The sequence below is a fragment of the Ovis canadensis genome, chromosome 3, assembly GCF_042477335.2.
Source record: "Ovis canadensis isolate MfBH-ARS-UI-01 breed Bighorn chromosome 3, ARS-UI_OviCan_v2, whole genome shotgun sequence".
NCBI lineage: Eukaryota > Metazoa > Chordata > Mammalia > Artiodactyla > Bovidae > Ovis > Ovis canadensis.
In genome coordinates, this window is record NC_091247.1 from 40427351 (window position 1) to 40445217 (window position 17867).

General features: G+C 41.8%; 1 long non-coding RNA gene across 4 annotated transcripts in view; it reads right to left on the bottom strand.

The window, feature by feature from the left end:
* LOC138436808 (uncharacterized) overlaps positions 1-17867 on the bottom strand; it is a 93583-nt gene that overhangs the window by 62588 nt on the left and 13128 nt on the right. The window contains exon 3 of one of the 4 annotated variants that reach the window (XR_011255623.1): positions 10408-10474. The exons of the other annotated variants lie outside the window; for them this stretch is intronic. This is a non-coding gene — a long non-coding RNA (uncharacterized lncRNA). The remainder of the gene's footprint in view (positions 1-10407; positions 10475-17867) is intronic. 4 annotated transcript variants of the gene reach the window in all.

Below are 17867 nucleotides of genomic sequence, written 5' to 3' on the forward strand. Positions count from 1 at the left end.
AGTTTATATGCACTAACATGGTGATCGGAGAAGGCAATGGCAACCCACTGCAGTACTCTTGCCTGGAAAATCCCATAAACGGAGGAGCCTGGTAGGCTGCAGTCCATGGGGTCGCTGACAGTCGGACACAATCAAGTGACTTCACTTTGACTTTTCCCTTTCATGCATTGGAGAAGGAAATGGCAACTCACTCCAGTGTTCTTGCCTGGAGAATCCCAGGGACGGGGCAGCCTGGTGGGCTGCCGTCTATGGGGTCGCACAGAGTCGGACATGACTGAGCAACTAAACTGAACTGAACCGAACACCAAACTCCCAGTTCATCCCTCCCCCACTGCTCTTCTTGGCAACCACAAGTCTGTTCTCTGTCCCGTGAGTCTGTTTCTGTTTTGTAGATAGATTCATTTGTGTCGTAGTTTAGATTCCACATGTAAGTGATATCATATGTTATTTGCCTTTCTATTTCTGGAATTCACGTGGTATGCTCACACTGAGTGATTATCATACCATGTCTGTGTATTTAGAATGACCCCATTCTGGGAATTTCCCAGTGGTCCAGTGGTTGGGACTCCATGATCCTACTGCACAGGGCACAGGTTCATATCCCACACAGTGGTTGGGACTCTGCGATCCCACTGTACAGGTCACAGGTTCAAATGCCACATGGCTTGATTCCCCCCACCCAACAAAAGTGAAGGAATGACCCCCTTCGTATTGCCAGTTGTATGGTATGACCTCATAATTTCCTTAACCTATGATACCCATTTTAGGTTGTGTTAGTTTCATTGTGTTACAATATGTTTCAGTGAACCTTCTTGTATATACATGTATATAATTGTGGAAGCTCTATTTTTCATAGGACCCATCCTTATACATGGAATTACTAGTTCTGTGGTTAACACTGAAAATTTTGATAGGCATTAACAAATTGCCTCCTAAAATTGTTGTACTGAGTTATATGCTTCACTACAAATTCCTTGTCACTTTATAAATGCTGAGTTTTTTTCAAGTTTTAAATTATTTTTGGAGATGGAAAATGGCATCTAATTGTTTTAATCTGTATTTGTTTCATAAGAAAAGAGTTGGTTGTATTTTCATATTTTATTGTTTATCTGTGACCTTTCATTCCAATCCCAAAGAAAGGCAATGCCAAAAAATGCTCTAACTACCACACAATTGCACTCATCTCAACGCTAGTAAAGTGATACTTAAAATTCTCCAAGCCAGGCTTCAGCAATACGTGAACCGTGAGCTTCCTGATGTTCAAGCTGGTTTTAGAAAAGGCAGAGGAACCAGAGATCAAATTGTCAACATCCGCTGGATCATGGAAAAAGCAAGAGAGTTCCAGAAAAACATCTATTTCTGCTTTATTGACTATGCCAAAGCCTTTGACTGTGTGGATCACAATAAACTATGGAAAATTCTGAAAGAGATGAGAATACCAGACCACCTGACCTGTCTCTTGAGAAACCTATATGCAGGTCAGGAAGCAACAGTTAGAACTGGACATGAAACAACAGACTGGTTCCAAATAGGAAAAGGGGTACATCAAGGTTGTATAGTGTCACCCTGCTTATTTAACTTCTATGCAGAGTACATCATGAGAAACGCTGGAAGAAGCACAAGCTGGAATCAAGATTGCCAGGAGACATATCAATAACCTCAGATATGCAGATGACACCAGCCTTATGGCAGAAAGTGAAGAAGAACTAAAGAGCCTCTTGATGAAAGTGAAAGAGGAGAGTGAAAAAGTTGGCTTAAAGCTCCACATTCAGAAAACGAAGATCATGGCATCCGGTCCCATCACTTCATGGCAAATAGATGGGGAAACAGTGGAAACAGTGGCTGACTTTATTTTGGGGGGCTCCAAAATCACTGCAGATGGTGACTGCAGCCATGAAATGAAAAGACACTTACTCCTTGGAAGGAAAGTTATGACCAACCTAGAAAGCGTGTTAAAAAGCAGAGACATTACTTTGTCCACAAAGGTCTGTCTTGTCAAGGCTATGCTTTTTCCAATAGTCATGTATGGATGTGAGAGTTGGACTATAAAGAAAGCTGAGTGCTGAAGAATTGATGCTTTTGAACTGTGGTGTTGGAGGAGACTCTTGAGAGTCCCTTGGACTGCAAGGAGATCCATCCAGTCCATTGTAAAGGAGATCAGTCCTGGGTGTTCATTGGAAGGAATGATGCTGAAGCTGAAACTCCAATACTTTGGCCACCTGATGTGAAAAACTGACTTATTTGAAAAGACTCTGATGCTGGGAAAGATTGAGGGCAGGAGGAGAAGGGGATGACAGAGGATGCGATGGTTGGAAGGGATCACCGACTGAATGGACATGGGTTTGGGTGGACTCCGGGAGTTGGTGATGGACAGGGAGGCCTGGCGTGCTGCGGTCCATGGGGTCACAAAGAGTCGGACACAATGGAGTGACTGAACTGAAACTAAAACTGTGAACTTTCTGTTCAAACTTCTATTAATTTTTGTGTTTTTTTTTCTTAAAACTTCTTATAATTTGGAACGCCTTCTTTATCATAAATTGCCACATATGTTCAGATTTATTTCTGGAATCTTTACTCTGTTCCAATCATCTGCCTATTTAAGCATTGATTTTATACTGCTTTAATAACTAGCTTTTGAATACATTTTAATATCTGGTAAGACTAAGTCATCCTCAGATACCCTTTCTATTTTGAATTTTCACACATTTATTTTTTTCAGATGAACTTTAATACTATGTTATCAAATTTTAGAAAAATCCCTACTGGAGTTTTTTTGTAAATGGAGTTTAATTGAGTTAGTAGATAAGTAAGAACTCTCATCATTCTAATTACAGGTCTTCTTTAGAAGGTTTATTTTACATATTTAGGTGTTTTAGGGTTATTCAATGGTATTCTCAAGTTTTATTCATATAGAAGATTGTATTTTGCATCTTATTTGCATTAGGGAAGCCATTTATTTCTATGTATTCTGGAAGAACAGTGATGAGGGCCATGCCTCCCAAGTGGCGCTAGTGGTAAAGAAGCTGCCTGCCAGTGCAGGAGATGAAAGAGATATGGGTTTGATCCCTGGGTCAAGAGGATCCCCTGGAAGAGGGTATAGAAACCCACTCCAGTATTTTTGCCTGGAGAGTCTCACAGACAGAGGAACCAGGTGGGCTATAGTCTGTAGGGTTGCAAAGAGTCAGGCACAGCTGAAGTGACTTAGCATGCACACATGTGATGAAGAAAAGGAGAGATGTGGAGGAAAGAATAAGGAGGCTGAAGTGGAAATTAGGGGATGATGAATTTCAAAGAACAGGATTTTGACACTATCAAACCTTATCAAGATCAGGTTAGAGGGAATAGGGCTGCTGCTAGGATCTGGCTGAAAAAGGGATGTGGTAAAGATTAGAGTTGGAGAAGGTGATGGCACCCCCACTCCAGTACTCTTGCCTGGAAAATCCCATGGATGGAGGAGCCTGGTGGGCTGCAGTCCATGGGGTTGTGAAGAGTTGGACATGACTGAGGGACTTCATTTTCACTTTCATGCATTGGAGAAGGAAATGGCAACCCACTCCAGTGTTCTTGCCTGGAGAATCTCAGGGATGGGGGAGCCTGGTGGGCTGCCGTCTATGGGGTTGCACAGAATCCGACACCACTGAAACGACTTAGCAGCAAAGATAAGAGTGGAAATGAGAAAAATGCCAAAGAATGTTCAAACTACCACACAATTGCACTCATTTCACATGCTAGCATGTGAAAGGTCATGCCCCAAATCCTCCAAGCTAGGCTTCAACAGTACTTGAACCAATAACTTCCAGATGTACAAGCTGGACTTAGAAAAGGCAGAGGAACCAGAGATCAAATTGCCAACATCCACTAATTCATAGAAAAAGCAAGGGAACTACAGAAAAACATCTACTTCTGCCTCATTGACTATACTAAAGCCTTTGACTGCGTGGATCACAACAAACTATGGAAAATTCTTAATGAGATGAGAATACCAGACCAGCTTACCTGCCTCCTGAGAAATGTATGCAGAACAAGAAGCAACAGTTAGAACTGACCACGGAAAAATGGACTGGTTTCAAATTGAGAAAGGGGGTATGTCAAAGCTGTATATTGTCACTGAGATTATTTAACTTCTATACAGAGTACATCATGCAAAATGCCAGGCTCGATGAAGCCCAAACTAGAATCAAGATTGCTAGGGTAAATATCAATAACCTCAGATATGCAGATGACACCACCCTTATGGCAGAAAGTGAAGAGGAACTAAAGAACCTCTTGATGAAAGTGAAAGAAGAGAGTGAAAAAGCTGGCTTAAAACTCAACATTCAAAACACTAAGATCATGGCATCTGGTCCCATCATTTCATGGCAAATAAATGGGGAAACAGTGGAAACAGTGAGAGACTTTATTTTCTTGGCCTCTAAAATCATTGCAGCTGGTACCTGCAGGCGTGAAATTAAAAGACACTTGGTTATTGGAAGAAAAGCTATAACAAACCTAGACAGCGTACTAAAAAGCAGAGATATTACTTTGTTGACAAAGTTCCATATAGTCAAAACTAAGATTTTTCCATCAGTCACGTACAGATGTGAGAGTTGGACTATAAAGAAAGGTGAGCGCTAAAGAATTGATGGTTTTGAACTGTGGTGTTAGAGAAGACTCTTGAGAGTCCCTTGGACTGCAAGAGGATCAAACCAGTCAATCCCAAAGGAAATCAACCCTGAATAATCATTGGAAGGACTGATGTTGAAGCTGAAGCTCCAGTACTTTTGCCACCTGATGTGAAGAGCTGACTCATTGGCAAAGACTCTGATGCTGGGAAACATAGAGGGCAAGAGGAGAAGGGGATGACAGAGGATGAGATGGTTGGATGGCATCACTGACTCAATGGACATGAGTTTGAGCAAGCTCTGGGAGATGGTGAAGGACAGGGAAGCCTGGAGTCCTGTGGTCCTTGGGGTCTCAACATGTCGGACATGACTGAGTGACTGAGCAACAGCATTAACAAAGATAAGAGTGTTAGGGATCATGCTGGAAAGAAACACATGCCTCTCTTCCTTATCTTTTATGTGCTATTCATTGCATTCATCAGAGAGCCCTCCACATGTGATAGAAAAATCCAAAACTTGGATGCCTATGTGGGGTGTGTGTTTGTGTGTGTAGTTGGACAAGGAACACAGGTACTAGTCTCAGAATCTGTGGGCTCACATGGCAGCTGATATTGCTGGCTTCGTTTACAGCCAGCATGTTTCCAACCCTAAACTGGCATGCAGAGCAAGTGCAAAAATTAGCTTCCCTTGATAATACATGGTGGGGTCAACTAGAGCATGGATTTGCTTTCCCTGGAATGTGAGAGCAGTAGATAAATAGCAGGACAGTTAAAAAAATCTTGTTTCAAGTGAAAATTTGTTCAAATGGCACCGGAGTTCTCCAAATGGCCGTAAATCCCTGTCTGGCCTCACTTTTCCTGCTCATGTTTAGCAGACTTGCCACCAACCATCAAGGTTCCCTTGGCACAGCAGGGTACAGGAAGAAGAGCTGCTTGATTGGCTTATGGCATTGCTCTCTCCCTGATGCTTTCTGTTTGTCCAGTTTCATGCTTTGGCAATATGGCGACTTTCATTGGCTGTGATATTAGCGAAGGGTAAGGATCTATAAATATCATTGCACTTATGAAAAAAACCCTTCCAACAACTATGCCCTGAGGGCTAGCCAATAGATCGCCAAGAAAGCAGACTTTTCCAGTTGTAAGGCCTGAGGTGTCCAGCTCTGGATAAAGAAGGAGCATTGACATGGAGGCTGATGGTTAATTCTTTGTGTTTGTTGTTCAGTTGCTAAGTTGTGTCCAACTTGTTGTGATCCCATGAACTGTAACATGCAAGGTTCCTCTGTCCTCCATTATCACCCAAAGTTTGCTTAAACTCATGACCATTGAGTCAGTGATGCCGTTTAACCATCTCATCCTATGCCACCTCCTTCTCCTATTCCATCTTTCTGAGCATCAGAGTCTTTTCCAAATAAGTCAGTTCTTCTCATCAGGTGGCCAAAGTTTGGAGCTTCAGCTTTAGCATCAGTCCTTCCAATGAATATCCAGGGTTGATTTCCTTTAGAATTGACTGGTTTGATCCTCTTGCAGTCCAAGGAACTCTCAAGAGTCTTCTCCAGCATCACAGTTAGCAAGCACGAATTCGTCAGTGCTCAGCCTTCTTTATGGTCCGCCTCTCACATCTGTACGTGACTATTGGAAAAACTTAAGCTTTGACTATACGGACCTTCCTCGGCAAAGTGATGTCCATGCTTTTTAATTCACTGCCTAAATTTGTCATTGCTTTCCTTCCAAGGAGCAAGCATCTTTTCATTTCATGGCTATCGTCACTATCCACACTTATTTTGTAAAATAAAAATAAAATCTGTCACTGCTTCCACTTTTTTCCCTTCTATTTGCCAAGAAGTGATGGGACTGGATGTCATGACTTCATTTTTTAATATCATTTCAAGCCAGCTTTTTCATTCTCCTTTTTCACCCTTATCAAGAGGCTCTTTAGTTCTTCTTTACTTTCTGCCATTAGAGTGGTATCATCTACACATCTGGGGTTGTTGCTCTTTCTCACAGCAATCATGATTCCAGTTTGTGATTTATCCAGCCTAGCATTTCGTATAATGTACTCTGCATATAAGTTAAATAAGTAGGTTGATAATATACAGCCTTGCTATATTCCTTTACCAACTTGGAACCAGTGTCTTGTTTCATGCTGGGTTCTAACTGTTGCTTCTTGACCCTAATACAATTTTCTTAGGAGATAGGTAGGGTGGTCTGGTATTTCCATCTCTTTAAGAATTTTCCATAGTTTGTTCTGACCCACACAATCAATGAAGCAGAAGTAGATGTTTTTCTGGAATTTCCTTGCTTTCTCCATGATCCAATGAATGTTGGCATATGATCTCTGTTTCCTTTGCCTTTTCTAAACCCAGCTTGAACAGGAAGTTCTTGGTTCATGTGCTAAGTTCTTGGTTCATCCTTCTAACTTGAAGGATTTGGAGCATAACCCTGCCAGATGTGAAATGAATGCAGTTGTATGAACATTCTTCGGCATTGCCCTTCTTCTGAATTGCAATGAAAACTGATTTTTTCCAGTCTTGAGGCCACAGCTGAGTTTTTCAATTTGCTGACATGTTGTGTAGCACTTTAACAGCATCATCTTTTAGGATTTTAAATAGCTCAGCTGGAATTGTGTCACCTCCACATGCTGTGCTCATAGTAACGCTTTCTAAGGCCCACTTGACTTTATACTCCAGGATGTCCAGCTCTAGGTAAGTGACCACACCATTGTGGTTATCTGGGTCATTAAGACTTTTCTTGTATAGTTCTTCTGTATATTCTTGCCACCTCTTCCTAATCTTGTCTGCTTCTGTTAGGTCGTTACTCTTTCTGTCCTTTACCATGCCCATTCTTACATGAAATGTTCCCTTGATATCTCCAAGTTTCTTGACGAGATCTCTAGTATTTTCCACTCTAGTTTTTCTCTCTATTTCTTTGCATTGTTCATTTAAGAAGGACTTCTTATCCCTTCTTGCTATTCTCTAGAACTCTTCATTCAGTTGGACATATCTTTCTTTCTCCCTTGCTTTCTGCTTCTCTTCTTTCCTCAGCTATTTATAAAGCTTCCTCAGACCATTTTTTTCCCCTTTGGGATAGTTTTGGTCACTGCCTCCTGTAAATGTCACAAACCTCCATCCACAGTTCTTCACACACTCTGTCTAGCAGATCTAATCCCTTGAATCTGTTCATCACCTCCACTGAATAATCATATCTGAAGGACCTAATGTTTTTCTCTACTTTCTTCAATTTAAGCCTGAATTTTGCAATAAGGAGCTCATGATCTCAGCCACAGTTACCTTCAGATCTTGTTTTTGCTGATTGTATAGAGCTTCTCTATCTTTGGCTGCAAACAGTATAAGCAATCTGCTTGTGGTATTGACAATCTGGCAATGTCCATGTGTAGAATTGTCTCTTGGGTTGTGGGGAAAAGGTGTTTGCTATGACCAGCATGTTGTCTTGTCTTTGTTAGCCTTTTCCCTGCTTCATTTTGTCCTTGAAGGCCAAACTTGCCTGTTATTCTGAATATCTTGACTTCCTACTTTTGCATTCCAATACTCTATGATGAAAAGGACATATTTTTTTGGTATTAATTCCGAAAGGTGTTGTAGGTCTTCATAGAACTCGTCAACTACAGCTTCTTCAGCATCAGTGGTTGTGCATAGACTTGGATTACTGCGATGTTAAATGGTTTGCCTTGGAAACAAATTTAGATCCTTCTGTTGTTTTTGAGGTTGCACCCAAGTACTGCATTTAGGACTCTTTTGTTGACTATGAGGGCTACTCTATCTCTTCTAAGGGATTCCTGCCCATGATAGTCAATATAATGGTTATCTGAATTAAATTTGCCCATTCCTGTCCATTTTATTTCACTGATTGCTAAGATGTTGATGTTCAGTCTTGCCATCGCCTGCTTGACCACATCTAATTTACCTTGATTCATGGACCTAACATTTCAGGTTCCTATGTAATATTGTTCTTTACAGCACTGGACTTTACTTTCACCACCAGACACATCCACAACTGAATGTCATTTCCCATTTGGCCAAGCCACTTCATTCTTTCTGGAGCTATTAGTAATTGGCCTCTGCTATTCTCCAGTGGCATATTTTGGGCAACTTCTGACCTGGAGGACTCATCTTCTGGTATCATATCTTTTTGTCTTTTCATACTGTCCATGGGATTCTCCAAGCAAGAATACTGGAGTGGGTTGCCATTTCCTTCTCCAGTGGACCATATTTTATCAGAACTCTTCACTATGACCTGTCTGTCTTGGATGAGCTTGCATGGCATGGCTCAGAGCTTCACTGAGTTTTGCAAACCCCTTCTTCATGACAAGGCTGTGGTCCATGAAGTGGTACTCCTTGGTACTTTAAGACTATAGAATAAGAATGAGGTTTACCCATGATTTGGAGGACAAAGCTCTTTCATAGAACAGAATTAACTCTCAAATTCTAGAGAAGCATTTCTCAGGTTGCCAGATAAAATACAGAACATCTCGTTACATTTGAATTTCAGATAAAAAAATGAATACAAATTATTCCTACTTTTATTTGGTAACTCTGGCAATGCTAAATAGTGAGTCTTTCTAAAATAGAGATGTCCTGATGGTATGGGAAAAACATGAGCAAAGCTGAGCAGGACTTTACTGGGTTCTCCCATTGGCTGAAGTCTCTGTTTTTTAATTAATTAATTATTTTTGGTTTTGCTCAGTCTTTGTAGCTGCATGGGCTTTTCCTTAGTCTTGGTGCACAGGCTTCTCATTGCTTGCTGGGGAGCATGGGCTCCAGAGTGTGTGAATTTCAGTAGTTGTGGCATGAGTGTTCCCGGGCTCTAGAGCACGGGTTCAATAGTTGTGGCACACGGGCTTCATTGCTCTGAGGCATGTGGGATCTTCCCAGATCAGGGATCGAACTCATGTCTCCTGCATTGGCAGGCAGATTTTTTTACTCCTGAGCTACCAGGGGAGCTATGAAGCCTCTTTGGAAAGAAGTATTCAGGGCAAGATTTCCTAGACATCTATTAGATTGCAATCACTATCCTTTCTTTGTGTACTGAGCCCTCACTTCCACCTCATCCACTCCATTCCATGGCCATCAAGGGAATTCCAACTATCAACAACATTGGCTCCAAATGTTTACATGCACAGTGACTAACTCTAGGGGGTGTTTCTCCTTTGCAGGAAGCTCCTAGCGGGCTCTCTGCTTGGTTGCCCTCTCTCTCAACATTCCCTTCACACCACACCACTCCACCCTGAGCACGATCACCTGAAATATGTCTCCCCACAAACCGCTTCCTTATGTCCTATGGTGGGTGCTGCCAGTCAAGCCCACCCATCCATAGAACTTGAACCCCATCTGTATGTGGCCTGGGATTCTCAGCTGTGTGATTTTCTCTAGCTTAGTTGCATCTTGAGTTCATGTGAGCTGATCTTTCATACCCCTTCACTGCTCCCACTCAAGAAACACTTGCTGGTTGATTGGTTCTAGTGAATCCTATCAGAATTGGCCACATTTCTTGAGTGGGAAAATTGTTTTAAGCCCAAGGTTCTTGTGCTGGAGAATCCTGCTCCCACTTCTGTGAGCCCCTCTCTTGCTGTTGTTCCCAGTTTGGGGGCTGAGAAAGCAGAGATCTTTGTATTTAAACTCTTGATTGAGACAGTGGGTTAACTGATGTTCCTTTAAACTCCAAAACTAGCTTAGGCAGAGAGGGACACATTAAAGCTGGTAATGAAACTGAATTGAGTTGCTAAATGCTTGATTGAGTTGCTCTTTGAGTTGCTAAATTCTTGATTGAAATCTGATATATTTGGAACTTACCATTTGTGTCTATGATCTCCTTCAAGAGAATAATCTCATTGGTGACTCTTCAAGAACATCATAGAGCCTTGGAGGAAGTGAGGGAGAGAGGTTGGAAATGAGAATAGTTAACACTACTAATAAAAATAGCCGAAAGCTATAATTATGTGTTTCCAGTGATTTATGCATATTTGTCTTTAAATTCTACAACATTACCGGTAGGTGTTCTTCCTATCATTTCACAGTTTAGAAAACTGAGAATAGTTAAGGTATTTGTTCACAGATAAAAACTAGTGAAGTCCTGGAGCCAGTATGGGAATAAGAATCCATCTGGCTGAAATCCTAGGTCTATTCTAGGTTTGCCAGGTTTCATCCCTCCTCTTGTTGGTTGTTGGGGGGAATTTTTGCTTTGTGATTGCAGAGTCAAGGGTCCACTGAAGGGAAGTGTGAGCGCTGGATCATATAGCCTGGGACCCACGGCTCTCTACTCAGGGGTTTTCTGATTCCAAGACCAAGAGGAAAAAGGCAAAGGACCCCAACTCCTGGGAGCTGAAATGTGATGTGGGTCCCCTGGAAGGTTTCACTGAAACCAGATCCTGCCTTTACCCTGCTTAATTACTCTGTGATTAACACACAACCAAATTCCTGCTGTCAGTGGGTCCTGTGATGCACATGGTGGTGGTGGTGGTTTGGTTGCTAAGTCTTGTCCGACTCTTGTGACCTCAAGGACTGTAGACTGCCAGGCTCCTCTGTCCGTGGGATTCTCCAGGCAAGAATACTGGAGTGGGTTGCCATTTCTTTTTCCAGGGATCTTCCTGATCCAGGAATAGAACCTGGGTCTCCTGCATTGTGGCTTCCCTGGTGGCCCAGATGGTAAAGCATTTGCCTCCAATGCAGGAGACCCGGGTTCAATCCCTGGGTCAGGAAGATCCCCTGGAGAAGGAAATGGCAGCCCACTCCAGTACTCTTGCCTGGAAAAATCCCATGGACATAGGAGCATGGTAGGCTACAGTTCATGGAATCGCAAAGAGTCAGACACGACTGAGCAAATTCACTTTCACTTTCCTCCTGCCTTGTAGGCAGATTCTTTATCAACTGACCTACAAAGGAAGCCCCATGGAGGCTGCCAGCAAACACAGGGCAGCACTGATCCTGATGAGCTTGCCCCAGGGCTGGGCAGGATGTCCTATCGAATGATTATCATGTGATGAAGCCCCAGTGTTCCCCATCCTGACCTGGCTTTCCGGCTGCGGTGTTAACAGCCGGGGCATCTGGGAGTGGGAAATCGCTCACATGGATTACACATGTGCTGCAGGCCTCTTTCACTGGGTTGATAGCGATTGAGCTTCCCATTTGGAGTTTGTTATCTGGGAGCTGTCCAGATCCAATGATGTAAACTGGCTAGGGGGTAGTCATTATGGTCAATTACCAGCAGCCCATTAGAGGAGGTCTGGTAAATCTGGGAGGCACCAAGAGCCATTTCCAAGCCACTTTGGGTGTATTGTTTTTCCTGAGTCTCTCCTCTTACCTACTTTGGCTCCATTCTTTTTATTTTTTTATGTTGAAACTCATGGGAATACGAAAGGAGGTGGAACCCATGGATTTCTGATTCCCAGGATAGGGCTCCTGGGTGGTGGGATGGAATGAGATTCTCTGTACCCTAAAGATGGGCTGAGCCCTTTTCATCTCTCCAGAAAAGAATGTTGGCTTTGTTGAGAGCCAGTGGACTGTCACTAGAGAGGTCAGCGTGGCTAGAAACTGAGTGCTTGAAGAGTTCCTCTGGGCCTTCCCAACACAGGGAGAAAGGAAGCCCCCTCCCCCAGGAGGGGTGCACCTAGGCCTTTTCAGGCTCTCAGGTTGGCCCACCTCTAAAGGTAACCTGTACTCATGATTTTGGGATGAAAATGCAATGATCAGGCCCCGCACTAGACCCGCTGGATCAAAAATTCTCTGGTGGGCTTGGCAGTTTGTTTCAGCAAGGCCTTCCTGGTGATTGGGAGGCATGCTGAAATCTGAGATTTATTTTTTAAGACGAGGCTACCCAAAGTATGCCGTGTGGATCACAACATCAATAACCTAACAGTTTCCTGAAAATGCAGTATCTCAGGCCCACCTCTCTGTCAGACTTGCTGAATCAGAATCTGCATTTTAATAAGTTCCCTGCATGCTTTGACTGTACTTTGAAACTTGAGGCACAGCTTAGAGCACTGGTTCTCAACCTTGGCTGCTTGTCAGGCTCACCTAATGCCCAGGCCCCACCCTGACCAATTAAACCAGAATTTCTTGGGGGTGATGCCCAGGCATTGGTGTTCACAAAAATTTTCCTAGTGATTCTTATGATAGTCAAAGCTGAGGGCAATTGCTTTGGACTACCACAGGCTGTTAAAAAACAAAACAACCAGCCGACAATTCAATGATCAGAATAACACCAATGACATGGAGGAGAGCTTCCCAGCAATACAGAGGGAAACGTTTGGGCCTCATGGATGTGTTGGGTGGATGTGGAAATATTGAACCCATCAGGCCTTGGAGGTGGCAGGATGGGACCTGGGTTGGCATGAGCACCATTTTTGGACTATTAAAAATACCATTTTCTATGTATGCCATGTCAGGAAAAAGGTAGGAAAACACGCTACAGAGAACCTGAATAATTCTATTATTACTGTGTTAATGTGCTAAATATGGCAAAGGGTTACGGGTCAGTGTTCCCAGAGGGAAATCCTGAAAGTCTAATTCTGGGACAAGAGGGCAGAAATATGTCTTCAGATATTGGATGACTTCTGTAATTCAAATCCAGATAAATACTTTTAGACTATTATTGCCACCTGATCTTTATTTAGCATTTTTGCTATTTAGAGATTTCCCAGTGGTTATCTAGGGCCTTCTAAAGTGGCTCAGTGGTAAAGAATCCACCTGCCAGTGCAGGAGACATGGGAGATGTGAGTTTGATCCCTGGTCTGGAATATTCCCTGGAGGAGGAAATGGCAACCCACTCCAGTACTCATGCCCGGTAAATCCCATGGACGGAGGAGCCTGGTGGGTTACAGTCCATGGGATCACAAAAGAGTTAGGCACAACTTAACAACTAAACATACACACACAGCGGTTACCTAATTATTACAACAGGCATGGATTATTTTTCCTTCTTTGATGATGAAGAAATTGAGCCTCTGAAAAGTTTGGACTCCCTAAGACCAGCTCAGAAAGGATAGTTGAAGAGTGAAGAGGTGTTTCCTTAATGCCTACTGGAAAGATCTGGAGATGTCACCTTCATTTCAAAATGGCAAATGCTACCTCTTTGGAGGGGGCTGGCAGTGGGGTGGGGGGTACTCAACCCCCTATTTTCAAGCAGGGACTACCGAGTTCCTATTACTGCCTTTTGTCCTAAAGGAGCTGCCTGGAGCCTGGGGCTTCCTAGGAATATCCCAGGAAAGCTCTCAAAGAGGAACTGTTTAGCTAATTACAAAGCCTAACTGTTGTTTGGCGGGTTTGTGTGTGTTAACACGTCCTGCTCTCACACAAGTTTTCATCCCAGTGCTGGAGGAACATATTGTAATTATGCTAATCATGCTGGCTGGGCAGCTAGAGGCCAGGAGGGAGGGGGCCCCTCTCCCTAATTGTTTCCCTCTCCTGGAACAGTCGGTTGTCTGCCCGAGTCCCCAGACAAGCAGAGGGAAGGCTGTGGGGGAGGGGCAGGCCGGGCTGGGGCTGTGGGGCTTCCTGTCCCCAGGGCTGCCGAATCCACCTGGTCTGTCAGGAGGGAGGGGCTGGAACTGTTGCCAAGGATGAGTCTGCTGGGCAAAGGGATTTCTGGCAGATTCCCTGGGGACTGTGTTCAGGACTGGCCCGTGGGAGTTTGTGAAAGAGGCGGATTTTCACTGATGTCCTTCCCCCTGTCTTTGATGGTGATGGCTTTTCCTCTTCTCTCCCTCCCCACCTCCTCATTCTCCCCTATGCCTCTTCCCTCTTCATTTCCTCTTTCCTGAACCTCCAGGCACACAATGCTTTGCTGCTTGTTTGGAATTTGTTGGCAGGCAAGTTTATGATATAGGCATAATTAGAGATATAGATACAGATTCAGATATTGATGTAGACAGAGCTATAAACATCCTCACTTAGAGAAGGCTTAATGAACATGTGACTGCCAACAACAGCTTGTTAGAAAACACAATGCTGAATGAATCTAAGGCCATGAATGAGGGAGATATTTTCTAAGTGATCTCTCCAGTGTTTTTTTTTTCTTTCATAAAATTTCTATTTGGATATCATTCAAATGAAGACAGAAGTAGAGAGACTAGAACAATGAATCACATATTTCCCAGATTCAACAATTATCAAGTTTTTGCTGCATTTGTTTCACCTATATTTTTTACTGAAGTATTTTTCTAATTTAAAACATTAGATTGCTTTACCTCTACATTTTATTAGCTGTGATCATGCACACTTACATCTAATAAAATTTATAAGTAATGAAAATAAAACACAAAAAGAAAGACTTAATAGAGTAATTTCGTATGCAGTCCATAATCAATGTAATTCTTACAAGAAAGTCAGCTTAAATGCTCATATTTTTTTCTTTTAATATTGATAGTAAAGGATTGCTGCCCTAGTTACTTTCTTTTTTTTTATACTGAGGTGTAGTTGATTTATAATATATTGTTTCCAAAGTATAGCAAAGTAATTATATACCTATAACTGAATATATCTATTCTTTTTCAGATTCTTTTCCATCATAGGTTATTATAAGATATTGACTATAGGACCCTGTGCTATATATTAGATCCTTATTTTTTATCTATTTTACATGTAGTAGTTGTATCTGTTAATTCCAAACTCCTAATTTAACCTTCCTACTTCCCCTTCCCCCTTTGGTAACCATAAAACCCTTTGTTTTCTATTTCTCAGTCTATCTATATTTTGTAAATATAAATTCAATTGTATATCCAGTGCTTTTAAATGATATACATCATTACAAGAAAATTATTAACAATTGGCACTAAAAAATTCAGTTCTTCAGAAAAGAACTGACTTTTTTCATATGATGATATGGTATGTCATTGGGCGTTGAAAAGAGAGGTCTCAGGGAAGTTTCTGGAAGGAGAGAACAGAAAAAAATGGGAGTGCTTAGGAAGATGGAAAATTTGTTTCTTGGGGGCAAGAGGGAAGTAAGGACAGGAGCAGGGGAACTGCAATAGAAAGGCTGACAGAATTTTAAACACTGAATTGATGACGTATTCTGGATTTATAATTACGTTGCTTGCTCTCGCTTTTTCTAATGCCATCCATCTTCAAGAACTCTTCAGTAAAACTTGCTTTGTGTGGACTTCCCTGGTGAGGGTGGCTGTGTGTGTTCTGTATGTGTTTCCTGTCCATTCAGGGAAAGGAGACAAGTCCTGCACCTGAGTTGATGTATACTGAAAAGAAACTTAATTGAGGATGGGTGACCTTGAGACAGTTAGCCTCTGAGCACCCATACGGACTTTCTCGGGATGTGTAATGTTGGCCCTTGCCCACTGTAAGCGGATGTTACAGGCCAATATGTCACCAGATATTCTGGGTTGTACTGGAGTAATAGCTCAGAAGCCATCCCTGACTGTTATTAGTTAGAGCTCTGCAATGATCCTATTTTCTGCTTATATTTAGTTTGTATGCTTCCATCAGTAGTCGCATAGCTAACTGTCTGGAATACCATGGAAGAACTTCTTTTTATATCGTACAGATCTTTATAGCTGTAAAGGACTCCAGGGAAGTGCTAAGCCCTTGTAAATGGCCGATGGATTTCATTTAGCTCCATGATTCTTCTGTGGGATTTTGTTCGGTGTTGGTTGTGAAACTCATGATTCAATCCAAAATTTCCTCGCCTCAACTAGACTGGTTTATGATCCCATGAACCAAGCATGGAACAAAGATCATTAGTTCAATTTATGTTGTCTGTCAGTCCAGGGCAGCAAGTCCTCAGTGCTGCTCTGTGTTTTAGAGGAGTGAGAAATGCACAAAGCAGAAAACCCAATCCCTGTTCCCAGGGCAGAGTATCTTGGGGGTATATTTAACATTATTCTCAATCTCTCTCTCTCTATAGATTTCTTTCTTTGAACATTTCCCTCTTTTTCCTAGTCTTGTTTTTCTCCTTCTTCTGTTTCTCTCTCTTTTTTCCCCCCCCATTTCTGTTTCCTTAAGATGTCTTCACTCACATTTTCTATGATTAAATATTTTCCCTTTTCCCTTAAGTTCTGTTACTTCAACAGGTTTTTTTTTTTTTTTTTTTTTTTTTGGCTTTAAGATTTTTAAAATCATCTGGTTATAGATTTTCAAGCAGGAAACAACAAAACACCTCTTTGAAGCCTGACTCCTGAATGGAGTCACCAATGGGTTATGCAGAACTTCCCTCTCTCCAGATTATATAACCCTGCTCAGATATTATAACTCAAATGATCCATTATTTGAAAGATCTTCCTAACAGTGGGCATTCTGACCTACCAAGCAATATGAGCTTTTCCCATCACCATTTACAACAGGCTAATGCAGGACAGAATTTCAGTACTAAATCAGAATTACCCTGGATTCTTGGCACTTGAAGCCAGAATGCTAATACCTGGTGATTTTATTAGAGTATCTCATATGGGCGTGGACTTTTTTCATTTTAAATGCTAGTTAAAAGGGGAAAATGAAAAGCTCATTCCTTCAAAAAAGACTTTTGGCTGGTGGATAGCTTGATTCTGGAGCAGATGGTTTAAATATTGTTTACATTTATTTAAAGTCACAATATAAGCTTGTGCATATTCCTACAACATTAAATAGCTTTTCAACTTGCAATTCTTATCAAGAGTTGATCAATGTATTTGGAAGAAGAGAAAGCCTAGGGTGAGTTGTTATCTCCAGGAAAAGAAGCTTACTGCTGTAGTGTAATGTCTATGCAGTTGATGGGAAAAAGAATATTTAGGGCATTTCTCCACTGGGGCAGGCAGCCTGTAACATGGTTTAGAAAACCACTGTCCCCCAATATGTGGTTATTGATCTGTTCAAATGTCTGCTTTCATTCGCTATTTCTGATCAAATTATTGAATCTAGTAGAGACCACATTTGTTTACCATAAAAGCCAACAGCCTTCTCAAATTTGAAGATGGGACAGGGAAGTAATTCAAAGGAAAACTGCCAATGAAACAAAACATCATTTAAAGATGGCAAATCTCATTCTATTTTTTAATCATTATTTTAAGAAAAATCTGGCATTTACTTGAGAAAACCTGAAGAAAAGCCCTTGCTATATTCAGTCACATCTTGCCATACTTTAGGCAGCAATCAAGTTAAATACTTCATGTGAAGCTCATATGCAAAACAAAAAAGATAACTCAAAGATGTATAAGTCAGGATAGGTTAGGTAATGCTGTGGTAACAAACAATCCCCAGCTCTCAGTGGCTTAGTATATACTCATTTCTTCCTTATGAAAATTCTACTTGTGCTTCAGTTCTTAGCTCTTCAG